Genomic DNA, 8,415 nt, shown 5'->3' with positions numbered 1-8,415 from the left:
GTAACTGATCTGTCCACTGTCTGTCTACATATCTGCCTGTCTGTCCTCATTCCTCTGAGCCCTGTGAGTCCAGGGACAGAGTCCGGCAGCTTCAGCAGTGACTCTCCAGATCCTGGCACCAGGACTGCACAGGGTGACTGCTCACCACATGTTGCTTGATGGTCTGGCCAGTAGGAAAGAGGAAGAAAAAAGGCACTTACGGGGTCTCAGGAGAGGGAAGTGACTTACCCAAGGACACAAAGTTCAAGAAAAGGCAGAATCAGAACTAGAACAAAAATTGGGCTGTTCCTGAGTCCTGCCTGGTGTCCTCTATCTTCATGTTCCAGGACAGGGGTCACCCTCTGGATTTGGGTGTCACATGAGGTGGGTGCAGAGCCTGTGGGGTCTGCTGAGACTCAGATCAGGCCGAAATCTCCAGAGCCTGATGCCTCGTCTGGCCCATCTTTCACAGAGGAGCTACTTTCCTTCCTGCCAGGCCACTGATGAGGAACCCATTACCTGTCACATGGAGCCAGGGCCCCATACACCCCATTCATTACTCTGTGCTGCCAGTGAATTTATACATCGTCTGCACACTGGTGACCATGGCAGGAAGCACCATGAACCCGACCTTCACTGTCCTTCTCTGTCTCGGTGAGCTTGGGGGAAAGAGGAGAGGTGCGACCTCCTCATCTCCCAGTGCCTGATTCCAAAGACCCCAGGACTAAGCAGGCTTAGTGGGGACAGAATTCCTGTGGCAAGGAGAGGTGGCTCAGTTCCAGGTCTGACCCCTGTGTTCAGGAGTCCACACCAGGCCTGGAGCTATTGTGTGTGGGTGGGGGACTGTTCTCACTTGCACTCTCTTTAGGGGCTGCGTTGGGGCCCATTGGACAAAGTCCAGGCAGGTGAGTCCTCCCCCAGAAATCCTGCTTCTGCACAATGATGCCCATTGGCAGCTGGGGGACACGCAGTGGGTCTGGGCTTATGGTGACCAGCATGGAAGGGATCTTGGAGTGACAGCTGGGAAAGTGAAGGGACAACGCACCCCTTGACACTGCAGGTCTGATTCCTTTCCAGGAGTTCCCCCTAAACCCTCCATGTGGACTGACCCAGGCTCCAGGGTCAGCAAAGGAAGCCCTGTGACCATCTGGTGTCAGGGGTCTCTGCAGGCAGATGGCTGCCTTCTGTACAAAGAGAGGAGCTCTCAGCTCTGGGAAACAAGCCTCCCACAGTCCCCCAGCAACAAGACCAGGTTCCCCATTCAGTCCATGAGCTCACAGTATGCAGAGCTGTACCAGTGTGCATACAGCACTGGGGGCATGCTGTCTGAGAGGAGTGAGCCTCTGCTCCTGGTGGTGACAGGTAAGGGGGAACCCGGGTCTCCTCCCCACTGTGGGCTCCTCCTGAGAGGATGAAAGGGACAGAGTGAGGTTTTAGGAGGCCTCACCCCTCACAGCCCACACCTGGGGAATGTGGGGTGATGGTCCCCTTTAACTCACATCCTCCTTCTCCCTGAGGAATGTTCAGTGCACCCTTCCTCTCAGCCTACCCAGGCCCAGTGGTGAACTCAGGAGGGAATGTGTCCCTCTTGTGCAGCTCACAGTTCACATCAGGCCCTTTCTACCTGCTGAAGAAGGGAGGGGCTGAGCTGCCCCAACACAGGAAATCAGAATGGTGTTCCTAACATAGCAGGTCACTGGCTGTCTTCCCTGTGGGCCCCGTGAGCTCCTCCCATGGGGGCACCTACAGATGCTATGGTTCCTCCAGCTACAACCCCAATGTGTGGTCACAGCCCAGTGACCCTCTGCACATCGAGGTCACAGGTGATGTGTCCCACACTTGGCTTCAATTCTTTCCTGTCCCCAAATACTGATCTAAACCTTGTGCCTAGTAAAGCCCTGGGGGATGTGGGGGTCAGTGATTTGGGTTTATGAAACAGAACCACAGGGAGGAGACTTAGGAAGGCACAAATGACAGCTCTTCCTGCAACCCCAGTGGGTAGTGGGTATGTGTGTCCCCTGGGTGGCAATGACCCTTCTCCCCAGGTGTGTACAGGGAGCCCTCCCTCTTGGCTCAGGCAGGCTCCCTGCTGTTGCCTGGAGACAACCTGACCCTCCAGTGTCACACGGATCCCCACTTTGACAGATTTGTTCTGACCAAGGGTGAGGGGCCCATACCCCCCAGCACCTCCCTGGGCAGCACAACCCTGACTTCCCCCTGGTCCTGTGAATCTCGCTCATGGGAGCTACTATAGGTGCTACAGTGGACACAACCTCTCCTATGCATGGTCAGCCCCCAGTGACCCCCCTGGACATCCTGATTGCAGGTAAGAAGCCTTCCTTGCCCCCTTTTCTGACTGTCTGCTCAGGACTCTGGCCCTGGGTCACCTTGGTGGTGATGGGGTCCAGGTGTGGGTCCTGGACCAAAGGCTTAAAGGGGCGGACCTCTGGGGGGGGGGGAGAAAAATGGAGTGAGGGGCATGAAGATAAAAGATGCCCACTCATAGGGACTGAGGGGAGCTGAGAGGGGACATAGAGTGTAACTGGGGAAGGAGGAGGACACAGACGCTCAGCTCAGGGTCAAGGGCATGGGGGGAGGGGTGACCTCCTACACATCACAGCCCTTGTCTCCCCAGGAATGTCCTGGAAACCCTCACTCTCAGCACATCCAGGGTCGCAGTGCCCTGGGAAGCAAACATGACCCTGCAGTGTCACTCTGAGATCAAGACTAACACCTTCCACCTGCACAGGGTGGGGTCCCTGGATCCTCCACAGCAGCTTCATCTGCAGGACATGGCTGCCCCTTCTCAGGCCAACTTCACCATCAGCCCTATGACCTCACACCACAATGGGACCTACAGGTGCTATAGCTCAAACAGCTCCTCCCCCTTCCAGCTGTCACAGCCCAGTGATCCCCTGAAGCTCCTGGTCTCAGGTGAGGGACTCCCACCCCATGTCCATTGAGGGAGCAGACTGTTTCAGGACAGCTCTGGGCTGGGATGGGAAGGAGGGTGAAACAGTGAGGTCATCAATAGGGGTAATCCCACCCCATAGAGAGATGCAGAAGGAGGAGACTCCCCCATGCTCTCCATGCCTCACCCCACCTGAGGGTCCATCCAGTGCTGGTGTGTGCAGGGAGCAGACTGAAGTGTGTGAAGGGACAACATTTGGGGGACATCTATTGGACTACAGGAGACATGAGGAGGCAGGGACACCCACAGCCTCCCCTGGTTCCTGTGTCATGAGGCAGCTGGGGTCTGCAGATCCTCCTCCACAGGGACAAACTATATGTCTGCTGGGTAGCAGAGTCCCCTTTGCCTAGAGGAGACACAGACTCCCCTAGGGTCTGCTACTTTCTCACTTTATATTTCAACATATCAAATAGTTCCAGAAGGGCTTGTTTCTTAATGTCCTGGGGATAAAGGTGGAGACATATGGAAGGGGCCACATGTCTCAATAGGCAGTGAGGTCACTACATCCCATGTTATCAGTGGGGAGGAAATATATGAAGGGGAATTTGCCCAGCTCAGATGGGGAGAAAAGAGCAGGAGCCACACCTGCCTCTGTCTGTGTTGCTGATTCAAGGCCCCCGGGATGTCCTGGTCTGTGAGGAATAAATCCCACGTAGGACACAGACTGAGGGAGGCCTCTCCTTTATGGGACACAGTGAAGGGGATTTTCTGACAGTCTAAACCCAAGTGGAGTTAGCTCAGCCCCCTTGAAGTGAACCCCAGTGACAAACTCCTACCTGTATCTGGGACTCAGTTCTCCCATCCATCAGAGCAGATCCAATCCAGGATTTGAAAAACCTCAATTAGTTTACAATTTTGATGCCAGAGAATCCCTGTGGGAGAAAGAACATGAGTCCACTCTGAGCTTGTCCTGTCTCCATGGGGGACCACTGTCAACACATGGGTGTGGGAGGACAGCAGTGTTTCTGCTCCGTTTCCATGAGCACCAGGTGGTCAGCTGGGTCAGGTCATCCTCCAAAACACCTTCCATCAGAACTCCTGTCTGTGTCCCCTTCGCCCTCCCAGAGTTCCCTGTATTGCCTGTGATTTCATTTGTCACATCCTCAGAGCCTGTCTGTGATCTTAGAGATCTGTATTTTCATGCAGGTGTGCATCTGAAGATATTTTCTTATTTCTCTTTTCACGAGTTTTTTTTTACCAATCTTCCAATTAGATTACAAACTGAATAAACACTTAGAGGTTATGTTAACTTTGCTAATTCTCAATACCAAAAATTACTGTGTTGTACATAGTCAATTATGTATTGTTTAAAAAAGAAAGACCGATAGAAAGAAGACAGGAATGAGACAGGGAAATTATGTTCCCGAGTAAGGAACAGAAGGACCTAGGTGAAGTGGAGCAATGAAAATGTACATTCACCCACCACTCCTTCATGTCCTGACATTCAGGACAAATTGAAGTCCCACTTGTGCATCTGAGCTTTCTGAAGCTATGCAAGAGCAGATCCCAGAGATGTCACCTCAGGGAATCGAGATGGGTACCATTAGTTTCAGAGACACATTAAAAATAAGTAAAGAGATGACCTAAAAAAATCCTACATCTCCTCTTTCGTATCCTATTGGTTTTCTTTCCCTCTGGAGTAGCTGATCCCCTGGGATGATGGGAAAACAACTCAGATTCCAAGAGTAGAGAGTAGGGGAAATTCTCACTTATGGGGCTGTGCTCAGAGCATCAAAATGGGTCCATCAGATGCAGGTGCCCTGGTGGACATACAAGGGGACTGGGATGATCTGAGTCTGTCCTAACTTCTGTGACCTCTTCACCCACAATTCCTAGCATATCAACCCCAAGACTACACAGTGGGGAACCTCATCCACTTGGGTGTGTCTGGCTTGATCCTAGTGGTCCTCGGGGTGCTGCTGTGGGAAGCTTGGCATGGTGAGAGAGGACCCCACGATGCAGCCAGCAGCTGAACACAGGGGACAACAAACCCATCATTCAGTTAGGTAGAGCCTGGAGAAGAGTCTGATGATCCCAAGAAGCTCTGGAGGGAACTGTGGGTGCCCATGGGAAAGAGTCTGCTGAGAATGTGGAGGGTGTGGGCGTGGTTCCCGTGCAGGGAGAGGCAGGGCTGGTGCTGCAGAGGCTTCTCCACAGTTAGACTGTGGGCGTCTCACCTCACTGCACTGCTGACCTTCCTTGACTGGCCCAGCTGTTCTCAACCCCATGACCTGGGGCTCAGCCCACATCACAGGTTCAGATTCACTCCTGGGCTCACCCTCCATCTCTGGTCCACTTCCCTATAAAACACTTTTCTCGTTTTCATTTTCCACATTCTCTGATTGTGCATGTTACTGGGTCAGATAACAAATCTGTCTTAAACACCTGGTTAAAATGATAAATATCAGGACTTGTTTGGATGGATGGACACAGAGAAAGGAATGGTGCTCACCAGGGGGAAGGGGTCAGAGTGAGACAGAAGAGGGTGAAGACAATGAAATATATGCTGGTGAGCGATTTGACTTGGGAAGGTGAACACGATGCTATATACAGATGATGAAACATAGAAATGTGTGCTTGAAATCTCTGTAGTATTTTTAAGATTTTATTTATTATTTTTTAGAGAGGGGAAGGGAAAGAGGGAGAGAAACATCCACATGCCACAGAAATACAGATTTGTTGCCATCTGCCTGGGCCCTGGCCTGAGACCCAGCCATGCGCCCTGACCAAGAATGGAGCAGGGGACCCTTTGGTTTGCAGGCTGGCGCTCACCCCATTGAGCCACACCGGCCAGCGCTGATACTTGTGTATATACTAATATCACCCCAATAAATTTCATTGTAAAAGACTATTTTGGGAGAATTAACACAAAACAATCATGAAAAACACTGCGTGGTCCCATCAAGAACTTCTCTGTGCATGAGATGAGGGACTTGGTGTGTTTTCTCCAGAAACTCCATGAGACTGAAAGAGCAACTGGTGTTTGAAATGACGGTCAGGTGGTGTGTTTGTCAAACAGCTCCCAGACAACACCGTTTTGTTTTGTTTTGTTTTTTTCAGAAGCATTTGCCTTATTCCTGGGTGTACTTGCTCCTGAGGGGAGTGAGAGCCGCCACCACCCTCTCTCCTGTGGCCTCCTCTTTCTCCCCCTCCATCAGATGCACCGAGTCCCAGCAGTGCATCTTTATGGAGCAGTGGGAGGCGGTGATCTGCGTGGATTACTTCGACCCAACGTGCTCAGGACCCTCTCCTCCTGTACGTCCGAATGAGCCTACAGCGCTGGCCCCACCAACGGCCTGAGGGTGCGCAGGGTGTCTGGTCCTCCTGGTCCCTCCTTCACTGGGTCCCAGCACTGTACCTGCCCTGCGCCGCCAAGGGCCACCACACTCCCTTCCCGGGCTGAGGCAAAGCTCCCACAAGTCTTCGCCCCTCACGTCGCCCTGCAACCGGACCTGGGTGAGCGCCCTCTGCCTGCACAGGCCAGGATGCTACAAAAAGTCCGCGAGCTCTGAACAGCTGCCCGCCACCACCAAACACACCGCGAAGAAACGCTTGCCCTGTCCCCTCTGCTCCAAATGTTTCACCTGCAGCCACCGCCTCTCCAAGATCCAGCGCTGCCACCACGGTTTCCACCGTCACTGTTTCTGCACCCAGGACTCCCATCACCTCGCCCAGCCACTCGCTGCCCAACTGCCTGGCCAGAGGCCCGTGCCTGTCCCAGCGCTAAGCCCAGCCCCTGCCGGCCTGGAGGGCCCCGTGTAGCTCGCCTGGAGCTGGCCGGTGTGGAGCACCACGCACTGTTGCCTAGACGATAAGCCCTGTGCTTATCGTCCAGGCACCCTTCCAGTGATCCCCTGAGGACACTAATTTGCCTCTGATCCCCTCATGAGAGCAAGGAGGAATCCTGACACTGGACTGAGGTCAGCTGGACCTTGAAGATGGCCATCTGGCATGGGTGGCTGAGGCCCGTGTCTGTAAACGTCAGGGCTCTTTAAAATTTTTTCAAAAATAAACTAAAAGGCAGTTTACCAACAACTGGCCAGATCCACAAAGATGGGGACAAGACCCACAATCTGGGAATCTTGCCACAAGAGGGAGCCAGAAGCACGAAGCCAGTGCATCCACACAAGGTCCCAGAAGCCCCAGAACACACACAGAACCAACAGAAAACATCTCTTCCCTGAGGGCAGCTGGTCAAGCTTGCAGGAGGTGACTGCAATGTCAAATGCTTAAAGAGAACACAGCACTCCAAAGATCAGGAAGAATCAATCTCTGCCATCACCAAAGATCACAATAGCGCCTCACACCTGACTAGTGTGGTTCCGTGTACTGAGAACCTGACTGCAAATCAAAGGGTCGCTGCTTCAATTCCCGGTCAGGGCACACGCCTGGGTTGTGGGCCACGCCCCCAGTGGGAGGTGCATGAGAAGCAACCACACATTGATGTTTCTCTTTCTCCTCTCTTACCCTCCCTCAAATAAATAAATAAAATCTTTTTCTTAAAAAAGAACCTCAATACTGAACCAAAGCCCTGGAAACTGCAATTTACCCAACAGATCATTCAAAAGAAACTCAATGAACTAAAGACAAAAACCAAAACACAATTCAATAAAATCAGGAAACCTTCACATGGACCAAATAGCAAATTCAACAAGGCAGAAATCATAAAATAAATCCCATAACTTCTGAGGTTGAAAAATTAAGTGAATGACATGAACAACGGCACAGAGGGCATCAACCAAAGAACAGACAGACCAAGAAAACAAACAAGAGGCCAATATTCTGATTGAATATAGATGCAAAATTTCTCAATGAAATATTAGTATGATGAGTTCAAGAGCACATGAAAAGTTTTGTGTACCATGATCAAATAGGATTTAACACAGGGCCCTGAAAATTGGCAAAAAGATTTCAACATGTGCAAATCAATAAAACTTTTCACCAGAATAGTAAATAAGTGATATAAAACATAGGCTTGTTTGAAGCGATGCACAAACGGCATTGGAGAATATACACAATTCTTTCAAAGTAAACATTTCATCATAAACACTGTCAACAAATTGGGGATGGAATGACCACATCTCAGCAAAATAAAGATCACGTAAGAAAGCGCACAGTCAACATCAGAATGAACACTGAAAAGCTGAGAGTTCGTATGCTGAGATCAGCGACAGGACAAGGATGCCCACTCTCTCCACTCCTGTGCAACTCACACTAACCATCCTAGGCAGAGCCGTCAGACAAAGACAAGAAACAAAGGAATCCAAATTGGAAAGAAAGAAATAAAACTATCTGCAGATGATACAATCTTATAAATAAAAAGTCCTAAAGCCTCCACCAGAAAGAAAGTGGTTAGAACTAATTTTAAAAATTCAGTAAATTTGCAGCATACAAAATGACGGTACAGGAATCAGTTGCATTTCTACACACAAATGATGAAAGTTCAGAAAAAGAAAGAAAGATAG

At 51.0% G+C, this 8,415-nt stretch overlaps 1 pseudogene; it reads left to right on the top strand.

Annotated features, from left to right (window-relative positions):
• Positions 1–584: 584 nt before the first annotated feature.
• On the top strand, positions 585–6,677 carry LOC123825054 (annotated as a pseudogene).
• Positions 6,678–8,415: the final 1,738 nt, after the last annotated feature.

This window comes from Phyllostomus hastatus, unplaced genomic scaffold, assembly GCF_019186645.2.
Source record: "Phyllostomus hastatus isolate PE091 unplaced genomic scaffold, TTU_PhHast_1.1 phas_contig_125, whole genome shotgun sequence".
Classification (NCBI taxonomy): Eukaryota; Metazoa; Chordata; class Mammalia; order Chiroptera; family Phyllostomidae; genus Phyllostomus; species Phyllostomus hastatus.
This window is presented reverse-complemented; position numbering and strand designations above follow the sequence as displayed.